The sequence below is a fragment of the Serinus canaria genome, chromosome 3, assembly GCF_022539315.1.
Source record: "Serinus canaria isolate serCan28SL12 chromosome 3, serCan2020, whole genome shotgun sequence".
NCBI classification, from domain to species: domain Eukaryota; kingdom Metazoa; phylum Chordata; class Aves; order Passeriformes; family Fringillidae; genus Serinus; species Serinus canaria.
Window position 1 is genome coordinate 84,603,977 of NC_066316.1, and position 18,609 is coordinate 84,622,585.

Below are 18,609 nucleotides of genomic sequence, written 5' to 3' on the forward strand. Positions count from 1 at the left end.
TGTTAACATCTTCATCAAATGCAATCTGCAGTCTGTCTATATTATACAAAAATAACACCTGCTCTAGGTTTTTATTAACATACACTTGCATATTTTGTGAGACATACAAAAGACAGATGGACAAAAGTACATACAGACAGCACAAAAACGAACTAATTTAAAAAAATGCAAACTTTTTCTTTCTCCCTCAAATCATCTAGCAGGAGATAGTTTACATGTCTTTACCAGTCTCCAGAATTCGGTCTTGTGGCCTAAGTACAATGTTTTTTATACATCTGTAGACAAAGAGCAGAAAATATCCAAAGCAAAGCTTATGGTGTTTTTAAAGTTCTTTTAAAAAAATTAGACAGAGCAATGTCTAAACATTATTTCACCCTTCAAAGAGTGTAATTTCCTTAAATAGAAGTTTAAGGTTTAAGTGAGGTTAACTAGAACAGCTGGCTATAACTTGCAAAATTTGTAGCAGCATTTTGTCAAATCTTTCAAGTAACATATTGTGTACTGATCATGTACTACACATCTGGGAATTTAATTCAATGCTTTGGAGGTGCACAGACATATGAATTATCAAATAGTTTTGGACTTTTCATCACTTACTACAGTGGCTGCCTTTTACTTTTTTCTTTTGGAGGGGATGGTTTATACAATCAACAGCTCAATTTTAGAAGCAAGCCCAAGAGCAAGCTCACAAAATGCCATCTAGTGAAATAAACTCCCGCATGTCCTCATCTAAAAATGACAGGTGAATTCCTGAAATAATTTACAAATGTATATGATTTCTTTTCAGTTCATCTAGTTTCCTTTTTTTGCAAAAAGTCATGTCAGATATTCTTTTGAAGCCCCTTCCAACCTGGGTTGTTCTATGATTCCCATTCTTCCCCAACTGCTGGACACACAACACAGCTAACACTCTAACAAATTTGTGGAAGTGTTTTCTTCATTTAGCTTTCCCATTTGTGTTTTTACTCAATCCCAAATTCATTATATGAAAATTATTCTGAGATAGAGTCAACATTTCTCTAATTTTAGCTTGTATTCATCACCTCCCATCCTTTCATTGTACATCTCCGATAGGAGTCTGACTCTTGCTTTTCCACATCCAGCCAGTATTTACAGACAGCAATGAGTCTGCACACCCCCCACCACCCCCCACTTTCCAAATCATCTCACCTTAAGGCTGAACAAGTCCAGCTCCCTCAGCCTCTCCTCTTACATCATGGGCTTCAAGCCCTGACGATCTTGGTGGGTCCCTGCTGGACTCACCCCACAGAGCTGCTCTTGGCCCTCTCCAGGGAGCTCCAAAGTGGATGCAGAACTCCAGATGTGTCACCCAAGCACTCACCACTGGACATGCCCCTGCTAAGGCAGCCCAAGATGCCTTTGGTCTCGTGCAAACCAAGGGCATCCAGCAGAAGTCCCAGCTGCCTCTCTGTAGAGCTGCTTTCTAGAAAATTGGCACCTGGCTTGTACTGTGGCGTGAGGGTATTCCTTCTCAGAGGCAGGCCCACGTGTTTTCCTTTGCTTAACTTCAAGTGTTCTGTGATAGCTCATTTCTCAATATTGTTCCTTCCCTACCTTCCAGTGCACTGACTACATCCCTGCATTTGATAATATCCACAAACTTGCTGAGAGCCCTATCATGCATGTTATTAATAAGGACATTAAAAATATCTAGTATTGCCTCATGGGGTATGACACTCGCTATTAGGTAGCAGTCACACTGCAGAGCATCATTCCACCTTTGACCCCAATCTTCCACCCACTCTTGTTCATTTATCCAGTCAGAACCCCACAGATTCTCGTGTAATTATGTGTCTGAAGACTGGCTGGAATCAAGGTATACAACATCCACTGCTCTCCCCTAATCCCCACTGACAGTCATTTTATCAGAGTAGGCAATCAGGTTGGTCAGTGTGATTTATCCTTGGTAAATCCATGCTGGCTGTTTGCAGTGACCTTCTAGTCCTTCCTCTGTTCAGACATGCCTCCCAGGATTTGCTGCAAAATTTTTCCAGAGACAGATGTGGGGGTGACTGGCCTGCAGTTCAATGGATCCTTGAAGATGGACATGATGTTTGCTTGTTTCCTTCCATCAGTGACCTTCCCTAGTAATCATACTTTTTGATAATGACAGAGGGCAACCCTGCAGTGACATCAGCCAGCTGCCCCAGCACCCCTGGATGCATAATGTTTGGTCTTGTGCAAATGTCCAAGTAGCTTAAGTGCTCTTTAACACTCTTCTGTGGCCAGTGGTTCATCATCACACTCTCTGCTAATATGCTTAAGTAAACTGGGAGGCCTGAGGACAAAGCTTAATAGGGAAAAAAGGTGAAAAAGAAATCGGGTAGCCTCAGCCTTTTCCACATCCCCTACCCATTAAGCAGCAGGTCAACGTTTTCTTCAGCTTTGTTTTTGCTATGGGTGCAGTTAACAGAAGCCCTTCATGCTGCCCTTAAACCTCTCTTACTAGTTTCAATTCCAGATGAGTTTCTGGTTTCCTAACTCCATCACCACATGCTCTGGCAGTGTCTCTATGTTCCTGCTGGGTAGCTCACCCATGCCTCCACTGCTTACTTTCTTTTGTCTGAGGTCAACCAGAAGCATCTTGTTCCTCCATGCTGGCCTTCTGCCATTCTCACTCAACTCCCTGCATAACAACAAGGAGTGCTCTTGGAGTTTTAGGAAGCTGTCCTTGAAGATTAACCTGCTAGACTCCTCAGATTTGCAGGACGATTTCTATCATTCCTTGGCTTCCTCTTTGCCAGACTCAAAAAATTTTTCTCCTTGAAATTCTCCTCAGATGTCTTGTTTTCTAGGCCCCTGAACATAAACTAATTCCCTGCTGGACCCTCTCTGCCTTCTCCACATCTCTTATGGAAGTGAGGGTGGAAGACACCCCCAAACATGACACAGCATACCAGGTGCAGCACCACCAAGCATAGGAGTGAAAATATCTCCCCCTCATCTGCTAGGTGCAATTTTAATTATATAGTCCAATATGTGGTTTATTTTATTCCAGTAGGGGAACACTGTTAGCTCATAATTCAGTCTCATGTCTACATCCCCATAATTTTCAGCAATGCTGCTGTTTAGCAAGTCAGTTCTTGTCTGTACCATTGTTAGTGATCAACAATGCCTTATGTTTCAGAAATAGCCCAGATTTTTCTGCACATATTTGAATTTTTAAAAAAATCCAAATTAGAGAAAATAAGAAATATAGACAGCAAAATATAGGTAAAAAGGTTTAGGAAATTTTCACTTCACAGTATAAAAAATATAACAGTATTAGCCACTAGTAACTTATTTCAAAGAATTCAAGTGCTGCAGAAATAAAAAAGTGAAATTTAAAAAAGTACCACATGTATGGCTGACTTAAATTCTCCTTTGTGTGGCAAAATTCTCATATTAAGTTAGGCAAAACATTTCACACAAATTTTCCATGGACAATCATTGATTGCTTGTCCTGATATCACTGCAGGATTGCTGATCTGATTTTCAGTGTTTTAAATATGCCTGCAGTATAAGTCAGTGGGAGCCTGGCTTTGAATGCAGAAATGGATAGACTGGTAATCTTGCTGCTGAACAAAATGTTGGCTACCTCATCTGCAGAAAATAAGTTTCTTCTTTCCTTCCTTCCTTCCCCTTGTGCTATATTACAGGAAGTGTCTGCCCTAAAGATACACAAATTGCATTGAGGTCATGTTGCAGAATATTTTCTCAAAATTTTAATAACAACAAAATAATGGGGAATTTTTTATGTGGTTTCTTAACTTGTTGAAGCAGCAGAACTATTTCCCCTACAATTTTCTAAAAGGAATTAGGTGGACAGGCATTAGGATTTAATTCCAAATATTTGCCATTAAAAGCATCTGCAATCAACAAAACATCTGACCATGAAAAGAGGCAATTTTAACAAGTATTACCAGCAAAGTCTATAATAAACATGTCTCTTTTTGCAAGTTCTGGCCTTAATACAATATTCCACTTCTGGAAAGGAGCAAAAGATTAAAATGGAAGAGTGGAAGTGTTGCTCTCCATCTCATTTTTCTGAGATCTCAAGACTCTCAAATTTCAAATTTTTGAATCTGTAATCTTGTGCTTGAAAAGATCTGTACAGTTTGAAGAACTAGGCAACTGGTCTTAATGCAAAACAATACTGCTGGACTGGCTTGTACCCCAGCACCACATGTCCTTTCTCTTTTGAAAGAGAAGTCAGTAGTAAAGTTCCTCTGCCACATTATATAACTCAGAAACTGGATATAATTTTTTGGGTATTTGTTTGGTTTCTCTTCTACCTTGGAGCCAGTAATACTGGGTTTGCCAGGAGCACCTACTAAGCCAGATTGCCCCTGAAACAAATTGTACACAGACATCATTTTACAGATCTAACTCATGACTGAGCTAAATGAAGAGAAAAAAGTCATCTGGACATCTATTGCTTCTCATTCCTTTTCTATGGAATGGCTGAATTAATTTCTAGGGTTATTTATGTCTCCTACCTTGTATTTGGTTCATATGTTTTTCACTTTCAAAATAATAGGCCATTAACAGTTACAGGTTATCTAGTTCTGTAGCAGATACAGCTGTAGGTTGCTTCAGACAACTAGTGAACAAAATTTAGAGAATTTTGATCATGTGAAAAGCTTTCTCAAGCTTCATTTCAGGCCCTGTTCTGAAGAAGACAATCCAGAAGGCACTTGCATGCTACCCATGTACCTAAAGCCCCAACAAGTGGGCCACAGCTTCCCCTGTCTCCCCAGTACCTATCAGGCACTTGAGCACACAGGGATCTGCCCTTAAACCATTAGGTCCAACAAGGAGCTGTATGCACAAGGCTGACTGCTGGCTTCTAGGCTCTGCTCAAAGGGCCATTTCAGAGCTCTCCTTCGTCTCCAAGTGCCCAATTACTCAGCAGGAAGAAGGACAAATTTTGACCCTCTGCAAGCAGGCAGGCTTGCCCTACTTCCCAAGTGAATGTTTTATACAGGCTGTTAACTTACTGTGCCCTCTAACCCATGTTTTAAAAAAAGAGCAAAGTGAGTCATCTGTACAGTTGACTGTCACCCCTGGCTCCCAAATGACTTTCTCCTTGCACTGCCCTTGAAAATTAAGGATCTGATTTGAACTTGCAAATTCCATTCAGGGAACAAATTGCTTAAAAGTTAGGTACAGAAACCAAGCAAAAGTAAAACCAAACACCTTGTTAATCAAAAATGTTTTTAAAAGTAACAATTCAAGCTGAACAACACAGTAAACTTCCTCCTCAATATTTGAATAAGGAGTATTTGAACGAAAGAAAACCATAAATCAAGAACTTTGAGTTGAGAGCTAGACAATTCAGTTCTGTATCTAATATATAGCTTTACAAGGAAAAGGTATAGTTAAAAGCCTAGTAATATCTCAATTGGAATTAAAATAATAAAAATTGCAGTAATTTCCTTTCCATTCCTTCATAGCAAAGTGTATCAAATAATTACAGACCTAGTGAGAACCTGGCTGTGCTCCTCAAAGCTAAGAACCACCCTCCATTTACAGATTCATGAAACTTGCTACCATGAATACATTAATTTTTTGTCATAATTAAACTGTAGTTACTGAGCTGAATTCTGGTAGAATTCATTTCTGCTCATATGGCTTCTAATGGGAGCTTAGAAGTCTTATTAAAATAATCTAAAATGAAATTCTTTCTCCATTCCATTCATGGATCTGATGTCCTTGACAGGAGTTGGCCCTAGTAACTTGTACATCACCCAGTTGAGTTGTCTGTCCATGCCAAAATTCACCAACAAAAGAAAGTTTTGAAAGTTCACTTGCTTGATTCCAAGCCAAGCAGGAGACAAATGCCTCACAAACACAAAAAGAACAAAGACAAAGGAAAACTCTAGGCTCTCTTAAAAACAGAAAGAGCCAATAAAAGAATGATTGTTCATCAGAATGATGCAAATAATTAAATAAATAAAAAGCCCTCATGACATACAACAATTAAAATAAATCTTAAAATAGCTTGCCAAAATGGCATTTTTGTAACTCCATTTATGGCACAATTTCCAACTTCTTTCCAGCTCCTGTCTATAACAACACATGGGAAAAAGTAGAGGGGAAAAAGCCTTATTAATCATTACAAGTAATCGTTAGCCCTTCATTTTCTCTAGATTTACGGAATGGATTGTGAAAAATTCTTCATAGTATGCTACCAGGTAATAAAATTTCATCTTCCCTGCTATATAGGATCACTGTAAACTAGAAGAACACCCCCAAAACACAATCACAGATTTTTTATTATAAAGAGAAGCCATAAGTCTTTTGTCTTGCATTGTTTAATCAGTGTTGTACAGATTATTATTTCCTCAAAACAACCATGCAAAAATACACTTTTACATCAATGCCATCAGTATTGATTCTTATTAAATCTAAAATTACTGATGTTTTGATTGCTTTAACGATTTTGGAAATGTGCAATGTATTTATATACATGGTCCTTAATATACTTATAACTGATTGTGTTTTTCAGTTTATAATAGCACTGCAACAGCTTATAAAATTAGAGAAGAATTCTGAAGGCAGAGTAAGATGCTTTGTATGTGTGTATATAACAACATTCTTAGAATGGATTAACATCAGTTTTTATACCTTGATTTCCACATTTAGCTATTTCCCCCTCCCAAATAAAGGGCTTCCACACTAAAAAATTGAAAACAATAAAAGGAGAGGCTATCTTAACATACAAGTGTATGAACTTTATCAGTAGTGTTGTTATCTGTACTGTGAAATAATTTTGGAGCAAAAAATTAATTAGAAATCACATTATCTAAACACACATTCAAAAAAAAAAAAAAAGAAAGAAAAAAGAAAAAAAAAAAAAAAAGAAAGAAAGAAAAAGAGAAGGAACCAGAAAAACCCCACAAGTGTTGAAAGAAACTTTTATCAATCACTTGGAATGCATTTTGCTATTTGGACTATTTTAGGCACTAACAAGATTTATAATGACAAACATACTGGAACTTCATGAGATTCTCTTCAAGTCTGGGAAAGAGAAACAATTACTGTAAATACTTTAAGCATTTTTCAGACATGGTTCTATGAAATTAAAAACAAACAAAAAAGAAACCCAGAAAAAAAAAAGCCACAAAGAAGCAGTCAGATGTTTCTCCATTCTCAATATGAAAACCAAACATTTTTATTTTTAAATTTACTGGGGCACTGCCAGTAGCTTTATTTACTAAATAGGCTTGATACTCCAGGGTTACTAGCAAGGAAACTCATCTTAATAGAAGCAAAATCAGCACGGTCAAACACTACTTAGTGTTTTGATAATTTATGGATATGTGCCTTCCATTAGTCTAAGTATGACAGACCCTTGGAATAATCTAATAGCCTGGTGTTTTAAAATGAGGACAACTATTTTTAGCATTGCAGAAATGGAGCGGAATGTTCAACAATTTACTGTCAGTGGGCTTGAGTAGCATCCTCCCCTGTGGAGCACGTACCCAGCCAGTGTAGAGCCACCAGCAGTGGCAGAGCTTTGACTTGAACAGATAAAAATCACACCAATTACAGTTCATTATATGACACCTTTCTTAGCCTACTGGAATATTTTCTTGTTTATTTAAACAGGCTCTTTTTAATGGTCAGGACCACGTATTCAAAATATATTTATTTAAACTTGCTCCATGAATTTGCTGGATTAGTTGTGTCAAGAAGTTTCTACTAAACATGATGACATTTTGGCTTCGCTGCATCTACCAAGCCATTCATTCCCTCTTGGTTACTGCTGAGCTACCAGCACTTCCTGAGTTCTTGCTCAGTGCTATCCGTGTTGCACACTTGATCCATGCGAGCAAGAATAAGATCTTCCCTTAAAGTAACCTGATGAAGAAGGGCTTGTAACAGGTAAATAGTTAATTTCCTCTGCTCTGTCCTGCTTCCACAGCAGCCCCAGGGAGCAGATACACCACGGTTTGGCCAAGGGGGTCAGGGCAGGTCAGAGGGCTCATGTTAGGTAACTGCTCATGAAAAAGGCAAGTGGCAATAACCCCACTGATCTTATTTGCATATTATAATACAGACTGAATTCAGAAGGCACCAATCTTCCTCATTCCTATCACTTTCTGTTACCCATGTTTGGGAAAGACCAACTTGCCTATTCATTCAGGCAATTGGATGTTAATACACTCCAAATTAAATGACACTTGAAAATCTAGATTTTGATGCTTTATATTCAGACTAAAGAATCAGCAGTTGCTGGCATCTCAGAGAATCAGAGAACATTGCCTCAGGGCTCCTTACTCTGGACTGCCGTCTCTTTATTTGGCATTGTTTCCTTTTTTTGCTATGAGCATGTCTCAAAAACCATGCAAATCACACAATATCTAGATACAAATACATAAAGCATATCTATACTCAAATACATAAAACATATTTTCTAAGTCAAAAGTTCCTATATTTTTCCTCACAAATTACTTCCACCCAAAAGAAGAAGTCAGAGAAGTTGTTCTGAAAAACCAAAGATGAAAGGATGACTCCATTTATTGTCAAGCACAACTACAGCCAGGTATACTGCCTTTTTCCTTTTTTCTTTTTTTTTTTTCTTTTTTCTTTGGTAATAAACAGACTGAAGTCTTTGGGACATATGTCAAGGTCTGCTTTCTGTGCCATCAAAAAAGTATCAGCAGAAGCAGAGCCTCTGTTATCAACAGGTCTTCTTTCTGCCTTTGGCAATTACAAGTGGTATTCACTGCTAATGCATGTCCTTGAAGAAGTGACAACTTAAAAGTACGGTGCAGACACAAATTAAATATGGGCTGGATAACAATCCAGTTAATTTGATCTACAACATCATACACAGAACATTTAAAAAATGCAAATAAAATTCACAAGAACATTTCCTGTAGAGTAGTGAGAATATGCAAATATTCTGGTTGAAAACATTCTCAAAGATTTAAAAGATCTTATAGATGAATAGTTTAAAAATTAAGTCTAGCCAGTTGAATATTTCCATTTTCTGAAGCAAAAGTTGAAAAAAGTTTGAAGCCATCTAATACTCAAGGACAACTGATAGTTTATTGCAACTATGTTTTTTACCCTTACAGCAGCTCTGTCAAAAGGAAAGTTGCCTGACCTACACACCATCTATTAATTTGCTGCTAATCCAACCATAACATAGCGTTAAAGCAAATCCAAATCCTATTAAAGTTTCAACAGAACTGGAAAGTAATCTAATTGGCCTTGCTCAAATAATATTTGAAATGTAATAATGCTAAATCTATGTTAAAAAGCATTATTCAACATGAACATTTGCTGAGGTCTTTCAAAAATAATATAATATATTATGAACATTATACTCAACATAATAGTTGGACCCTCAGGTATTAGGAATGGAAACAGCATCAGTCAACCTCTTACACCTCAGAAGCTATTCTCTATAAGAGAATTATCAACATCATCAAGATTCAGAAGGTAGATTCTCAGCTGGTAAAAATGTAAGTTTACACTAAAAAATAGTCTGATCTACAGGCCATTAAATACTAACTTCAATGTTTAACCACACAGATATGAAATGCAAAAAAGCAGGAGAAAAAGTAATGATTTAGGCGGAATCAGAGACAAATAGAACTGCATATAGACTGAAATTTCTAGTCTAAGAACTAAGTCCTATCAGTACTTTTCCTGAAATGCCATATTGTCAGTGTGTTTGTAGCTGCAAACCCCTTTTGAACCATAAATAAAGCAAGGTACAGTTTTCAGGTCTCCACTTACACATAGATTTTTAAGGCTTTTCCAAGAAATGTCTCCCCTCACTTCCAAAACAGGGCTTTTGACGTTTACTGTCAAAAGACAGATTAAGAGGATATACCAACCACATATTGAACTGATATATTATTAAGACTAACTGGATATTATAAGACTAACCTGGGAACCTGGAATCAGCAGATCTACTGTCAGCACAGGAGCCCTGGAGCTGCTCCCTAAAGGTAAGTCTCCATTTCCACAAATTCTGACCACCTCTGTGGATAACGATGACATCTCAGCCTAGTGGAGTTGTAATTTTCGCTTTCAAGCCTTTTCTTAACCCCTTTGAGGCTTATTATCCCACTCTGCATACTGCATCTGGAATGCTGGACAGAGAGCCACTTGTTCGCTATCCGAGGGACACAAGTTTCTGAGTTAGTTTTTAACCATTTCTCATTAAAGCCTAACGTTTATTTAAAGAACCAACACTACTCTGACACCCATTTCTCCAACCACATTCCTTTGTCCTTCTTCTGTGGTTCAGCAGAAGTACTGCCAGTACAGTGTATTCTAGAGAGTGGTATTTATTCTGGCTGACAACACTGGCAGTCTAACCCTGTCACCGCAGAGAGTCACACATTTTTCTTAATAGATCCTGAAGCCTTACCTTTTTCCAACTCATGGATTTGATACCAGAAGACAAAAATGTAGACCAAAGTATGGAGAAATGGGGTGGGGAAGTCAAACTGGCTACAGCCACTCTTACATTATGTATCCTACCTGCTTAGGTTCCCATTAATCAAAGATGATTGGCTGCTACTCTTCTGTTTTCATTGCTGCCTTGGCTAGCAGAACTGCTATTGTGGCACTGACTAACAAATGCCTTCTTCTCATTTAAACAAAACCAATCCCCTCCCACCCCCCAGACTGCCACTGACAATCTCTCTCCATTTAAGCCACGTGCTGCAATGCAGCTTACAACAAAGCTTCAAAAATTCATTAAGGAATAGCATTGTCCACATTATACACAATTCCCATCTGTTCAATAGTTTCCTACCTTTGCTCTTCCCTCGTGGCCTTGGGTGCACGAGTACTCTATCAGTACTGAATGCTCCACTGAACAGGGAATTTTACTCCAGATTTGTGCTACTCTGTCTGAGAAAGTCCCAAAAGCTTTTCATGTTACAGAAGACACACTAAGACAGAGTATATGGCTACAGCCCAGGAGTCTGGCGCTCTCCTTCCATTCATATTTCCAAAGTAAATTTTCATTCTGCGAGGTGGACAGCTAAATAATTATTTCCTGAGATATTATTGTTAATAGCTACAAATAATTGCTCTGCATCTTCCATGTGTTACAGGTTACAACTATAAAACAAAGTTAATTATGAATTAATTTCTCCTGCTTAGAGTCTTATTTCAAAGTAACTTGATGCTATTTTCATGTGTGTGGGACAATCAGAAGAACTGTCATTCACAAAAGAACAGGAGCATAGTGAGAGGGGTGTGAATTCTGAAGGAAAAGCATTAGCTGACTAGATTCTCAGTATCTGTAAAAAAAAAAAAAATTCTGTTTTGTGTGAGGTACTTGTTAAACACAAATCAAACACCTGTCACCCAGCTGGGCCACGCGTGTCACTGCTGAGCCATCTGCAGGAACACACCCCGTGCCAGTTGCTTTACTTAGTGTGGCCTGGGAACAAGAATCCATTAGACAAAAAGTCAACAGTGGAATTAGCAGCACTTTTTCTTTTAGTGCCCTTCCACTTACTTGCTTGACTTCTTGTGTTACTATTTTTGGGAGCCTCATGCCAGAGAAACAGTGCTGACTGCTGATTAGACAAGACTTGGCCCAGCCTCAGCATGTCACATTAATTTAATCGGTTCAGATTTGAAACATGCAGTATGGATCTTAGGTGTTTATAAATATGGGCTAGCACTGAGAACTAAAAAAATAAAAATACATTCTGGTTCACAATACCTGTGAAGGATTTTGTTATTCTAATAAAATGGAAATTTTATTTCCAACAAATTGGTATCTGTGAATTTAAAAAAGCAATTTACATTGATTTGGAATATAAAACCTGTGCTACAATTTTAGTGCATTTGGGGCAAGAAATATATTCATTGACATTAAAAATGTACATATGAGCTGCATGTATTTAAAGTTTAGTAATGTAAGTCACCCACTAAAAAAAGGCCAAAGGAGCATTTACAGGCCACAAGTCACAGCAGCCAACAGTATTATCTACAACCTCTGTATAATTTGGACTATATATAAATTTTTTACTGTATGAAACAAGGAATTTTTTTAAAAAAATCTAATGTGCTACTCCTAATAGGAGTTATCATCCAGGCAGAAATTGTATATTATATATACATACATATACAATAAATTATATATAATTTAAATGAAGCACAATAACACAAATAATCAATAATTATCCTAATATAGATTAATGATTCATCAGATCAAAAAATCTAGTATTCTGTGAAGTTCAATACCTAGTGCCTTAAAAGAAGACAAACAAAACTAAGCAAAATGTGTCAGACAAGATGTACAATGTGGCAGTACAGTGAGAAAGTTCCTTCCTCCCCAATTAGCCCATTTCCTGCAACACACTGCTGCCAACTTTTACAGTGCAATAATGGGTACTTAAAGCTCTGCATTCTGATGAGATGGGGAAAGTTCAGAATATCAGTTTCAAACCCTACAGTCTCTAGCCCTCAAAAAAGAATGTGAAAAAAACATACAAGATTAAAATCTATGTGCCACAGAAACCTTCCAGAAAGAATCCAATAAATACAATTTATGAACAATTGAAGAAGGATCCTCAAGCCTCCCCTGCCCTTTCAAGCCCCATAAGGTCCTGAGTGAAGCTTTTCAAACACAGTTAAGAACCCCAGAGCCAAGCAGACTCACAGCTAGAGTATTCATGACTCTGATTAAGGAACAAAGGGCTGCATTTAATGACTGCATTATTTAACAACTGCATTATGTTTTACTTCCACGTTACATAAGGGGCTAACAAAGGCCTGCCCTGCATGGCACCATGCCACACTCTGCTTTGCTCCCTGCGTCCCAGACCCCTGGAAAATGAATGGTGACCTTTGGTGGGTTTGGCCACACCTCACCTCACATCACAAAGGCGGCTGCTGCTCTCCAGGCCCCGGGAGCAGCCACACTCTGCTGGTTATTGCAGCTGCAGTGCAAATCCCGGAGGGTACATGTACCTCCCACTCTTATCTCACCAGGGTCACCCGCCTGCAGGAGAGCACGGCTTTGATGCCAAGCAATACAAGCAATGTCTGGCTCCAAAATCACGTTTGTACTTCTGTTCTACTGAGACATACTAATCTGATTTTGAGGGAACCCATGAGGGCACAGAAGACAATGCTGAAACTTTCCTCAGATGGGACTGAAGCATATTTCCTTTCCCTCAAAAAGCAATGATTCTTTAATTTAAAAAACGAAGTCTTTGCTCACCAACACCTACAGCAGTCACCAGCACCCTTCCTTCCAGAATGGAAATAACACCCAAGCAGTGCCACTGCATGCCAGGTAATTTGATTCCACAGAGCTTTCTCTTGAGAACTGAACTGAACTGCTGTCGTTTAGCTTTAGGAATTGAAAAACCAGGGAGCTCAACAGTTCCTGGAGTTGTGAACTGCAAAAATCACCTAATAAGGCAAAAATAAGTCAGCACAGCAGACAGCTCTCTGGAATCAAATTTATGATCAAAGGCTATTCAAAACACTTACTTGTAATGCTGAGGAGAGAGCAAGAGCAAGAAGGCAAGAACCATACATGCTGAAGCAGTGAAACAAGTTTTGGAAAACATGATGATCTAAAGTGTATTTTCCAAGTAAGATAATTTATTTTATTTTTAAGCATATTTATGTATGACAAATCTATTGAGACCTACTATTTTCATATGTGTCCATCTCTTAAAATCAGATGTATATTATTTTACACTGAAAACAGAAAAACAATACAAAATTTGTAGAAAATTTGTTGCTGCAATAGATGGCATCCAACTGCCTGATTTACCATCACCAGCAATTCTCAAGCTCAAGGTTTTAAATTTAGTGGTAATAAAGTTTCCAATTATACCATATTCTTATAGCTCACAACTCTCTTACTTTGAAAAGATTTCTGATGTCAAATATTTTTCCTGTGTTACTGATTATGTTATTTTGTTTCTGTTAGAGACTCCAGAGCAAAGCAGCACAAAGATATTTCAAAAGTTGTATAACTAACACAATTTATGTCCATACATGATTTAAGAATATTGAAATATAACTGATTAGCAGTGATGGGATGGCACTCATAAATTGGATGGCACTGAATAAAAGACAGATAAACTGAGTAAGATGGCTTTCGGCAGTACCTATCCAGTGCTCCACAAGCATTTTGGAAGTTTTCTCAAAGATGCTGGTGAGCTATTTCGGAAATATCCTGATCCCTGTCAAGGATCTGTACAGGACATGAAATGTGGAAGGCAATACATCCAGAGATCTCTCAAGACAGCTGCAAGGAAAAGACTGCATTACTGAAAACTCAACACCAATGTCTCCTCAGATTTGTACACTTGCATGAGTGATTAATGCTCCAGAAGAATATGCTGAACTGATACAACAAATATCCATGGCTCTTCTGCAAAGTCAAATATGCCCTGGAAAATTCTGCATGGTCTAGCTGGAGTGATGAGGAAAGCAGATCAATGGTCATAAGGATGCTCATGATGAGGTTTTGATTTGGATGAACATTTAACAAGTTTCCATTTGTAGATTTCATGACACAGCTGGCCCTGAAACCATGACCCTCTAGTAACTCAGTACAGAGATGGGTATTAAAAACATCTCTGAAAGCAATTTGAAGTCACGTGCTACACTAGCATGGACTTTTTTTTTTTTCAATTTTAAGTCCATGTATGTAAATTAAATCATATTGGAAAACAAATCACTGGACATTTCTAAGCCTCGTTTTATGTTGAAAAAATCTTATAATGCAGCCATTTTCAAACTCATTTTCTCAAGTACCACTAAGGGAAATAGAACTCTTCCCACCAGGCAGTGCAAAGGGGACTGTTCAGGAAGCTGTCTTGATAGCATTCATACCACAAATGGTATCTATATCACATTCCAAGTAGCCTTTTTCTAATTATTTCCTTACCTGTTCCAAATATAAACAGAACCCTACTCCAGAATTATATTCAGATTTATCAAAACTGAAATCATAAGTGTTTGGTTTCCAAGTCAGCTAAAACTGGACACATCACAGTGATACTGGACTTGAGAAAACTGAAGTTCCAGAGACCCACAAGACACAGTTAAATTAAGAAAAACAAGACTACAAGCAGCATTATTTATACCATTACTATTATCTTCTAGCTCACAAAATATGTGACTTTGTGTACATTTTTTTTGTCTCATCATCACACATACATACACTTGAAAAAAAATGACTAATCCTTTTACAAATACCTGCTGAACAGTTTCATGTAAAACTCATTTAACGTATATCTCATTTTCAATACTCAAAGTACAAACAGTACTTATGAAGTTGGTAAATCTCTTGAAATGTAAACTTATTTTTTTCTCTGGTCTGACTTTGATCTCCATCACATTTTACATGTGATTTTACATGATCTCTGTCCCTATGAGTTGTATGTTGTGAATTTTATACTATGAATCGTGAGAAAGCAATTACTAGAGAGGTTTGGATAAAGGGGACAAACCCAGTTTAATTTGGTTTATATTCTGAATATAAATCTAAGTTGTGTAGAAATAAACACTTTTGATTTACATAAGCATGTCTTTCTTTTTAGTCTAAACTATTTTATTAATATACTGCAGGAAGATCTATAGAGTGTAATAGCAAATGCACAGCATTGAATATCTCAGTGCTTCAAGCTTATATGCAAGACCAGATATTCTAAAAAGCTGACTCAATGTATTTAATATTTTAGGAATAATGTTCATAATCTAGATTGAAAAAAATTGATGCAAAAAATTAAAACAATAAAGTTAAGCCATTTGAAAGTCAAATATTCAAAGTGAATGTTGTCATAGGTATTTCACAAAGTGGAGTTTGTGGTCTCCACCACTACCAATTGTATCATGAGGAAGCAATTACTACAGAGGTTTGGATAAAGGGGAATGGACAAATCCAGTTTAATTTGGTAAATCTGAATTTTCTGATATATCTTACTGCCTACATCAATTTCATTTTTCAGAATGTAGTCACTGATAAAGAAGAAAATTATTTTTGTAATAGAAAAATTAGAAAAACATTGAGTCTTTTGAGCTTTATTGCCATCAGCACATTCTCCGAAGCATAAAGCTTTTCTGGCTAGCAGGACTCATAACACACACAAGCCATAGAATCCCTAAGGTTGGAGAAGACCTCTAGGATTGAGTCCAACCTAACACTGACATCTCCACCACTAAACCATGTCACCAAATGCCACATTTTTGGAACACTTAGAGGAATGTTGACTCAAACCTCTTCCCTGGACAGCCCATTCCAATGCCTGATCACCCTTTTGGTGAAAAAGTTTTTCCTCATGTGAGATCTAAACATCCCCTGGCATAACATGAGGCCATTTCCTCTTATCCTGTCTCTTACTACCTGGGAGAAAAAAACAACACTCCCTAAAATCTCCTCTCAGGTACTTGGAGGGAACCATAAGGTCCCCAGCTCCCCAAGAGGCTTAATTCTTTGTATCAAAATACCTGCCCCAGATGGCAGTTACCTCTCAGAACCAGGAGCTCTCCTGCTAAACCTCTCAAGTATGCAGAGATTGTCTATCCCCTAAAATGTATATGCCAAAATGCTTGAGAAATTCACCACGACTGTCAAGGCATCACAGACCAGCAAAAAATAACCCTGTAACCCAAACAGGACTTGATCACTTAGCATCCAGAACTTAAATAAACTTTCAGTTTGGAGCTTCATTGCCATGGTATTATAGAACCAGCAGCAAAGAGAAGGAAAGGATTTAACTGACTTGGATCAGTGACACAAGAAGTGCAGGAAAAAGAAAAGTCAACTATACAGAGGAAAATTAAACCCAGCTTGTTCAAGTTTACAAAAAGCTATGAAGGCAAGTAAAAAAATGAGCTCCCTGTCAATGAGAACACTGAGATCAGGTTTTTTTTGAGGATTTTTTTTCCTCCCCTTATCCTCAGAAAATGTCTAACACATTTTTAAGGCTTGAGGGCTTGATCACAGTTCATGGTTCAAAGCGCTGTCAGTGTGTTTGGAAAGCCTGGAAATACATCATATAGGGAGGATCATAGAATCTAGAAAGGTTTGGGTTTAAAGAGTTCTTGAAAATCATCTAGTTCTTATCCCTCTGCCATAGGCAGGATGCCACTAGACCAGGTTGTTCAGGACTCCATGCAACCTGACCTTAAACACTTCCAGGAATGGGGCGTTTACAACTTCTCTGGGCAACCTGTTCCAGTTCCTCACCACCCTCTGGGTAAAAAATTTCTTCCTGACATTTTATCTAGAGCTCTCATATTTCAGTTTAAAACCATCCCCCCTTGCCCTATCATTATCTGCCCTTGTAAAAGGTAGCTCTCTCCCCCTGGAAGTAGTGGAAGGATCCATCACATGACATGCTTTGTGCAGAGCCACAACACCAAACACATGTCGCGGAGGTCTGTAACAATCCCCCAGTGGGTGCTGTGGAAAGGACCTGCATTCAACCTGCATGGAAGTAAGAGGACATTATGACTTCAGTTAGGGAGAAGCCTGTGGGTCACACAACAGGAATGTTGTCTCTCTGTTTCAGTAGTACAGGAACACTAAGAAAATCATTAAACTTTTTAATACAGAACTACTTTACAGCAATGTATAGACCTTGCTCAGGTTATGCCAGTGATGTGATCCTGTACACTGCAGTGATAAGTGAAGACCATTCTAAATGGCTGAGCAATTAGTTTTTGTTGCCCTAATGATTCTAACTGCTAGATCAGGATTGGTTGATTTCTGGAGCAGATAGGTGACTCTTATAACATATCTTAAAGCAGTCCTGTCCCCTCAAACCTCCACTTCAGGGACAGGTTTGATTTCTCACACCATAACCAGCACTCTGGCTACAATCCAGTTATACTAAATGGCTTCAGAAGTGTATCCAGTGGCAGTTTCCCTTGCTAATCACCAAAAAGCAGGCTAACACAGTGCTTCAACACATTTCTTCTGTACTCACAGCCTTTGCTGAACACTGCCAGAAGGACAGAGCCTAAGGTCTTACACATGTAGGGATTCTGACTAACCACAACTTCCAGTTGTTCTTGTATCATGGTTTGACAGATATGTTGAAGAAGTGTGCCTAGAAGGCTGAGCTACAAATCATTTCTCATTGCAGGAAAAGGGATCATGCCACTGTATTCCATCTCTTCTGATAGTCTAGAAAGGAAGCAAACTTCCCTCCAAGGGAACCCTACTACCCTCTTATTTTAAAATTATAAACAAATACCTCAGAACCATCTCCTTTGATAACCTCAAGAATTTGTTCTGTTGCCCCAAGTAGGTTTTACTATTTAAAAGAAAAATCTCTTAAGACAGTTTCATGAAAAATGATGGGGAGAAGGAACTAGATAGGTGGACATCAAATAGACAGTTACATATGTAATGGCGCTATCTACTGTTTTGTGACTTTGGGGGCCTGAGGTAGGGCTCCACAGGACTCTTGACTCTCTACATTAGTCATAAGCACCATGACACTGACTTCTTTTAACCCAAAGGCAGATGAGACTATAGGCATCTTGTGGTGTGCCACCAGTCAATGAAAACCTCATTTTTTACTTTGGCAGCTTACAACAACTGCATCAGAAAAATCCACAAAACTGTTGAATTATGACCAG

The 18,609-nt window shown here is 38.1% G+C and overlaps 1 protein-coding gene across 2 annotated transcripts in view; it reads right to left on the reverse strand.

Annotated features, from left to right (window-relative positions):
- The window catches only part of COL19A1 (collagen type XIX alpha 1 chain), a 174,073-nt gene that overhangs the window by 110,839 nt on the left and 44,625 nt on the right, over positions 1–18,609 (reverse strand). The gene's annotated exons all lie outside the window — the stretch shown is intronic.